This window comes from Atta colombica, unplaced genomic scaffold (genome assembly GCF_001594045.1).
Source record: "Atta colombica isolate Treedump-2 unplaced genomic scaffold, Acol1.0 scaffold110, whole genome shotgun sequence".
NCBI lineage: Eukaryota > Metazoa > Arthropoda > Insecta > Hymenoptera > Formicidae > Atta > Atta colombica.
Genome location: NW_017259196.1, coordinates 80,401 through 89,161, shown reverse-complemented (window position 1 = coordinate 89,161; position 8,761 = coordinate 80,401). Strand labels below are relative to the sequence as shown.

Below are 8,761 nucleotides of genomic sequence, written 5' to 3'. Positions count from 1 at the left end.
AGAGAGAGAGAGAGAGAGAGAGAGAGAGAGAGAGAGAGAGAGAGAGTACAATATTACACAAAATAATAAAAAAAAATAAATTTCATTTATGTAATTAATTATAAGAAGAGATATATTCAAACACATAAATTTCTGTGTTTCTAGTAATTTCATAATTTATTATAAAGATGGGATGAATAATGTTCACCATGCACATTCAAACAAGAAAGGAGGTCTTTATATCACAATCCTTCAAAGAGTTAAACAACATATATAATATTAATATTTGATGCCGTCAGTAATCTTTTTTTTCCGAAGTCTTTTAAGAAATTTTATTTTTTAAATTTTATTATTGTATGTAAAAAATTTACATGTTAATGAATGCTTTAGGAAAAATCAAGTAAAAATGTGTAAAAATGAAATTAATGGCGAGTAACTCATTATTAATTTTCATAATTATTTCGCACGAAGCAATAAGGGTGAGTGAAAATGGGAAAATCTGCGATCGCAGTTGTAACAGCTGCTTAGTAGTTTACAGTGGTAAACGATGATGGGCAATGAGAAAATATGAAAAATATGAAATTCATTTTCGTATTTTACGAGGCCATTACGTGCGCGCGCCCAGCGCCATTTCGATCTTGGCAGAGTGAACTTAATCGAACATAAAAATTCCGTCATATTGAGATGAGGGAGAGACAAGCAATCGACGATGAGTCCATGTTCCTGAACAGGTGCTCTGCTTTCTTAAATTTTGACTTTATCGCGGTTTCAACTTTAGTGCGATCACCATCTCGAGTTTTACGACACGTAAAATTGTTAAATTTTTCGGGCCACTGCTAAATCTCGTTATTATCTGCCTCTGTGGATTTAAAGGCGATCGGGCTGCTCGGAAGTTAAAAATTTGTCGCTGCAGAATTCGTGTGGTTTATCGTATTTTATTTTATAGCGTGATGCATCGATTATGAGCGCGAATCGTTATTGTCTGGTAAAATGTTATGTTTATGTCAATATGCCATAAATGTAATAATAATAAATAAATAAATTTATTATAAAATGTAAAATCACTTTTTTTGAAATTTAAAATGTATAAAATTTAAAGTCAATTTTTCCGATATTTTTGACAAATCAATATTTAGTATTCTGCTTTATTTGATAGATAGATTTCTCTCCATAGTGTAGAAAAGGAGAACGAAGAATCGGTCTAGACTCGAGCGAAAAATTAAACGCAGACTTGTCGTGAACGAGGCTGACGACCGTACAATGCGACGTTCCATACGTATGTCTCGCCAAGATAACATGAGTAAACGGGAATTTTTACCCCCTCGACGCTGGCAGATTAATTCGCTCATTAATTTATATGTTTGCGATGCGATCACGCTCTGTCGTCAACGACTGTTCTTTTAATAACAACGCTGATTCTTTTAATGCCCAACTTCTATAGTCATTATATGTATAGTGATTATAATGCGTAACTTTTAATCGAATGCGAATATTTTATTTAAAGGATGTTTAAATTTTTTTACATAAATAGAAATAGATGAGATATAAAACTTTGTCATAGTGTAAAACAAATATAACGCTATTTAGAAATATTTTTTAGTGAGAAAAGAAATATTAATCTTTTCTTCTATATTTAATCTACAATAAATCAGAAATTAAAATAATAATGTACATTGTACAAAATAATAATGTATAATTTCTAATTTTTATTTAAATATGAAAACAGTTTCTTTTTTTACTAAAAAATTCTGTACGTTTTATTTAAATAATTAACTCTTCAGAATCTTACGAATTCATTGTATATATAATATATTAATATATGTATATAATACTTATTGTATACTATAATAATATGTATAATAATGTATTATAATAATATGTATAATAATATGTATAATAATAATATATTATATAATAAATTTCATACAAAGATTCTGAAGAGTTAAATAAAAATTTAATGAACCTCATAAGTTGAGTCTATCAATTCCTCTTTTTTTTGTTTGATTATAACTATCATAGTAACGAAGAACTGAAAAGAAATATGTCACAATAAATACATCTATCTGCGAATGTAATATAAGAAAAAGAGAACTGTCGTATCGTATCGAACTCAAATAAAAAATATAATCGGAGATTCTCAAGAGTTTGAAAGAAGTTTCTCGCGTGCACATAATTGTCTCGCGTTTCGAGAAAGTGCCGAAGTGAACGTGATTATTTCAAGAATGCTTCTGCGCTTGGAGTGAAGCGTGAAAGATCGTCTTCTGCGAACTTCGTCAAGATCTGTCAAGTCTCGCGAGAAGACCATTTTTCGCCAAGTTAAGAACCGTCCGTCCTTTACGAAGTTTATTTTCTCCTGTCGCTAAGTTTTATCAGCAAGATATATTTCGCACGCGATATATTTAAACGGGCTATCGGCGCATTCTCTGCTTCGTCTCTCTCTCTCTCTCTCTCTCTCTCTCTCCACTGTATAACCCTTATCGGTGCATTCTTTTTTCACGTTTTCCTCACAAAGTGAACAGAATGAATGAGAGAGAAACAGAGAGGGAGAGAGAGAGAGAGAGAGAGAGAGAGAGAGAGAGAGAGAGAGAAAGAGAGAGAGAAGAGGAGGAAAAGCGAGAGAATCTGGATACGTATCGAATATCGGCGCGGCGTGGCGCGACGCGTCTCGCGCCGTTCGATAAATCATTCCGATATGGGCATAAAGTTTCGTCGGTGTGTCGATTCACGTCGAACCCCATTGTAAAGCTGTAAAAAGAGCGATCGTAACAGTTTTTTATCCGCGTACGTTGTTTCCACGCGTCTCTGTCGAGACCGCGCCGCTCCTTCGAAAGCGGAGATCTTCGAGTCACTCGCGTGCACCTGTTCTGTCCATTAATTTCCACTTTTACGAGCGCACCCTCGTAAAAGGCGGATGATCGATATTTCACGTGTTCCCTCGCGACTTTTTTAGCCAGCTTTAATTGACGCCGCGGTAACCATTACGCTTCTCGCTTCGTCCGGATTTTTGTCGTTATTCGGTCGAATCGTAAATATTACAAGCGCAATATCGGTTCTCTCTCTCTCTCTTTCTCTCTGAGTTTATTACGCGACGATCTGTTCAAATTTCATCCTCCGTCATCAATGTGAAATTTTCACCCTTCGTCTGCAACTTGAGTCTTCGAACTTCAATACAGAATTTTACATATAATATATTATTTCAGACTGTATACTGAAAAAATTTATATACTTGTGGAAGTTTTTAATAAGTTTTTAAGTTTTTGCCGTTTTTATTATCACAGAAGTTGGATGATATTTAATTTATTTTTTAAATTTAACTATCAAAATTCATAATAAAAAAATCGATTGTGTCTTTAACTTTAAAATCCAACAGTAGCGAGTAGCGAGTAGAAAGTTAATTAAACATTAGCAATAATACTTTTAATTAATCTTTACTGTTAGAATATATTAGTTTCTTATATGTTCGTCATTAGAGATAATATCAAAAAAAATTATCCACGCTGGCTATAATATCTAGAGATTATGGATTCACACGTTTGATAGTGCCATAACATAAAATCCGACGAAATCCGGGATAATCGATTGTAATGTCGACGTCATAGAGCGACGGAGCGTGGTGCAACGGAATTTACCGAGTGGACGGCTCCATCGAGGTTCCATGTCGGATTACACGAGTTTTTGGATCGCGATAAGCGATGTAACCGGAAGAGAGTTTATTCTACGCCGCGTTGCTCTTTTCCTATTTGACATAAACGACTTTTCTCTCTTCGATTTTCACCATGTCACACGTCACGCAAATTATACGATCCCACCGTCCCGAAAATTACACTTCAAATTCTTACATCCTAATTTTAATAATTCTTTTTATCTGCAAATTTTTTGCATTTTAACTAGAAAAGCTATTAGCTTTATTAAGCTTTCGAATTGTAGCGAGATGTTTAATCTGGGAATAGTCACATGGGAATATTTTTACACCATAGCGACGGACAAATATGAATTGTAAAATACTGTTTTGTATGGATATTATTTAATATATCTTCTTTCTTTTTTTTTTTAATGATTATTCTTTACAAATCATAAAGTAATTCTAAATAATTCTTTAAACAAATTTTAAATAGATAAGTTCTATCGAAAACCCGCAAGAGAAAAGCAGATTAATTAATTATAATTAAAATCTTTTTTTTTTATAAATAATAAGCTACATAATTTATGCTTATTTATTTTAATATTTACTTGATTTCTATTTACGTTTTTCAGAAAATTGTAATTAAATTTGTGACATAATTCGTTCTTGAATAATAAATTAGAAGTGTAAAAATATTCCAGATAACTGTACATATAGAAAAAAATCAGATGATTATTTCTGAGTTAAATGCACGAACATCATTATTTATAACTTCCTACTTGTTCGACGTGTTCAAATGAAAAGTAATGTTTTCTTTTTATTTGCTATTTAACTGGAAATGAAAATACAAAATGATAAATGTTTCTCAAGATGATCTTAATTTGCATTAAAGCTCTGGCGGTTTGACGTTGAACATTATGTAACGTTATGTAACGCTGGTGCCATTAGCCTAATTTCATAATGCGAATACCGCAGGGACCTTAGAGTTCTCGTGCTGTAGAGCGGAACGATTCTCTCTAAGGATATGCTGAACTCTCCGTGACGATTCGCATGTCAGGCATGAAGCCAGTTAATTATACATACATATGTTAAGTCTTCCTTGACGCCGCAAGTAGGTAGAGCATCATTATTCTTAGTGTTCTGCGTCTGTTTATACATATAAAATAGAGTTAATAAATTTTGTGATACGCCTCGTTCTCCATCAATTATAAATAATTTCTCAAATTCAAATTTAAACTATAAGTGTACAACACAATGTGCTGTTTAATCCTTTTCCTATTACAGTCTTTTCGCGTCACGATATAACAAAACATTCAATGTTTGGAAATAAAATTGAATCTCGTGTTGACGCATCATGGATCATTTTTTATTTCTTTTCATGTATTGTGGTACGTTTGTTTAAATCTTTCTAGTTGCATATAAAAATTGCATTTTTTAATCTCCTGCGTGAAATGATATTTTTCTGTATAAAAGATTATATCTCTTTTGTGCAGAAAAATGCGATTTTTTTCCTACATCATATATATTGAAAAAGCGTATTATGTTTCGTACATCATTGAATTCACGAGTCAATTTCGTCCGAAATCGGAAAGGTGATTAGTTTTGTGTGAAATCGTAGCTTCCACGGCTTTTATTCCAGAAAATTATGAGAATACTTTTAAGAGAATACTTTTTCATCTGTATGAATGTATGGGACGCCATTGAAGTTTCTCTTTTCGCCCTGCAAAAAATATATTTCTATACGCTGTTATTACGATTCCAATCACTCGATCTCACCGACTCGTTTATCTTTTTATTTTTTATAGAAAACAAATTTTCTTTCTGATTTATAATTTGATTTACAATCGAAATTGAGCAATATGATTCCTATTGTAGATTCTAATTGTAGGTTCTAATTGTAAATATACTGCAAAAGAGTGTAAAGTAAAAATCGATCTTGAATTGTTCAAAGAAATTAGTTGCATTCAAGACAGACGTATGAAAATAAATTATCACTAAAGCTAGAAACATATTAAAAGACGTAAGACAATAGGATTAAATAGCAAAACGAATTGGCCAATCACAGTAAAGATCGTAATATAAAGAAAATAATTCTTTATCGTGATTGATCGATTTGCTTACGTCTCACTGCCTTACATTTTTCTGGCTTAAGTGCTCACTGAACTGTTTCTTTGCCGAACGCATCTATTATCATTAAAAAAAAAGTAATACGATACGGATGAGACGACCCGTATAAAATAATTTTGTCAAAAAGCTTGATCGCGGTTTTTGTGATTCAACAGTATCTACCGACATGGCAAAAAACAGTACGGTAAACTTTCAGGACACGTCTCTTTTTATCCGACTGCACATCGTGACGTATTTGCCGTGCCTTGGCCTTTCCTATCTTTCGCCTTTTTGGCACGTGTTTACTCCTCGATCGCGGTGGCGACCGTCCGATCGGATTATGCTGCCGGCGCATCCGGAATCGACGACCGAAACAGACAGGAAGTCGACGGTCAACAGCGTTTTCGACGCTGTCAGTGGGCAGCGCGAACTAAGAGGAAATGCTTTTGGTTTATTAGCATGCCAACAAGTTAATCGATGATCTGCATCGCGACGCGGTGACTAGTAGACTTTCACTGCAAGTCAGATAATTGCATATAGAAGCATCAACGCCTACAGCGCGTGTTAACGCTCTTGAAAATAGATTCCTAACATTTACATGATCCGTAATGAACGCCCGGTCCAAAGTGATCCATCTGACCGATCGTTCTTTCACGGTAAAAGCAACGAGCGCGAATTTCTACATCTATCAAATAAATTAATGTAATTTCCCATAAGAGAGGAAACATATGTATCTATGTGCCTTAACATTTTAATCCAATGCCTCATTTTAAACGAAAGATGTTTGGACATTTGAAATATTCTTTTTTTTTTTAATCCCCTTCTGTGCTTTCTGGGTCTTTTTTGTCCAGCTTAAGTTTCTTTTTACTATTTCTAGGCTTTCAAAAAATAGACAAATTCGGGACTTTTACTTTTCGACATCTCTATTACATTATCAAGTAGTGTTTTTATTATTAAGATCTTTGAAAGAAATGCTACCAGCATCAAATTATTAAAATCTTTCTAACATGCTTATGAGCATCAATATTGTAGGAAAATAAAGAGAACCGTAAGATCATTTAAAAGTATATATAGACGACCCGAATAAGTATGACAACAGAGGAGCACTATTGGCGTAGCATACACTGAATATTAGGATTGAAAACGAGGACTCCTGAGTTTTCAAATTTCAAGCTTCTTCGTTAATTTTTTCGTCGGTCCCTACAATTATTAAATAATTTGTCAATTTAATTTGTAATATTACTACCCTAGTTCTGTTAGAATTGCGTTTCAAAACTGAAAATTAAATTCGACATGCAATTTGCAGGATATGTAGTAAATAAATTTATAATTTAATAATTAAAAAAAATTCGAATTATTTAATAGTTAAAAATCCAGCTTGACTATTTAGAACATTTATTTCCTTTTTGTTGTGTTCCAAATGTTTATTTAATAAAAATTGATATTTGAGCTAAAATGAGGAAAAATGGAAATTTATTTAAAAATGTATAACTTCGCGTGTGAAATTTCGCGTGTGCCAAAATGACTCAAATTACAGAGTTAAATGAATTACTAGAATTTTATATAGAATATTGCAGCTCCAAAAGAAATTAATATTAGCTGTTAATTTTGTTTTAGGTTCCAACATGATCAGTTTGATTTTAGCGTTTTGTTGAGAAAGTTATACGTATTTTCCACTCGACTTGGCAAATTAAGATATGGTGCTCTGCATTGACAGCTCAGTATATTTCTGTGGGATAGAAATCTGAATAGCGCACAGTAATTTCCGCGGCTTTAACTTGTACCTTAGACAGTCAGAACCGAATACAATTGCGGTCGCTGCGGCAACAACCAAGTTTGGTCCGTCGTTAGGAAACTCGCGACAAATTCGGCAGTCGGAAGCCTGTTTAAATCGTAAAATTATTGCCACCGAAGGTCATCACGCAAGCCAGCTTCGAAGCAAATCGGATTGTAACCAAATACCCAGCGCAGTTTCAAATCATATTGTAGTCGAAGTCTCGACTAGCGATAATTAAAACTTACTCAAATGAAATCGTCTATTTGTGAATCTATTTTATGTTCTTCACAGTATTTTTAATTTATGATTTTATATGTACTGTTTAAATTTTGTCTAAAATCTTTTGGAGTAAAAATTGAATCAGTCTTGAAAAAAAGGGTGAAACTTTTCATTCTTGAACAAAAGTGGCAGATTTTTATTCTTTTAAAGTAAGATTTTATTATTTTGGAGTGAGATTCACTCCAGGAAGGATAATATCTTCTTTTTTTGGAATAGACTTCTCCTAGAGTGATTTTCACTCCAAAAGAATGAAATCTTATTCTTAAAGAGTGAAAATCTGCTATTCTTATTTAAAAGTAAAAATATTTTATTAGATATTTTTCAAGACTGATTAAATTTTCAATCTTTTGAAGAGTATGTATAAGTTTATTACTTGTATAAAGATGCATTATTACACATACACCTATAAACATGATGTGCGCATTATAATTTTATCAGGAATTTTTCTTTTTTTTTATTGATTACATTTTAATCTATTTGCATTTGCAACTTTCTACTTATTTATAAGCTTATTCGTTTGTAAAATGATTTACAAGCAAACTTCGTTGGCTCAAAATCTCCAAAGTTAAATGCCTTTACCTCAATCCTTACGAAAATACGAAATGTTTAGTTACTTACTCGAGAAACTTCTTAAGTGTGTACAAAGTTTTACCGAAGTAGAAAATTTCAGTATTGGAAGCTTCCGTCCTTAAGCAAGTACAACAACTGATTTATAGTCTGCTTATAACTTTATTTTTACGAAACTTCAAAGCAACCCTATCTATTTTTCCATCACGCAAGTGGAGTTACATTAACAAACGAAGGATTTTATTTCAAGTTAATCAAAGAATTGAAATTTTCGTTTATTTTCTCTCTAAAACTTTTAGATCTCACTGTAAAAAGTGAAACCTCTCTCATTTGTAAAGATTGAAAATTGATCCATTCTTTTTCAAGATTGACTCAATTTTTATTCTATAGAGTGAGATTCCACTTCAAAAAATTTAGAGAGTTCATGTATT

General features: G+C 32.6%; 1 protein-coding gene across 1 annotated transcript in view; it reads left to right on the top strand.

Annotated features, from left to right (window-relative positions):
• LOC108693853 (E3 ubiquitin-protein ligase TRIM9) overlaps positions 1-8,761 on the top strand; it is a 113,713-nt gene that overhangs the window by 95,246 nt on the left and 9,706 nt on the right. The window lies entirely within an intron of this gene.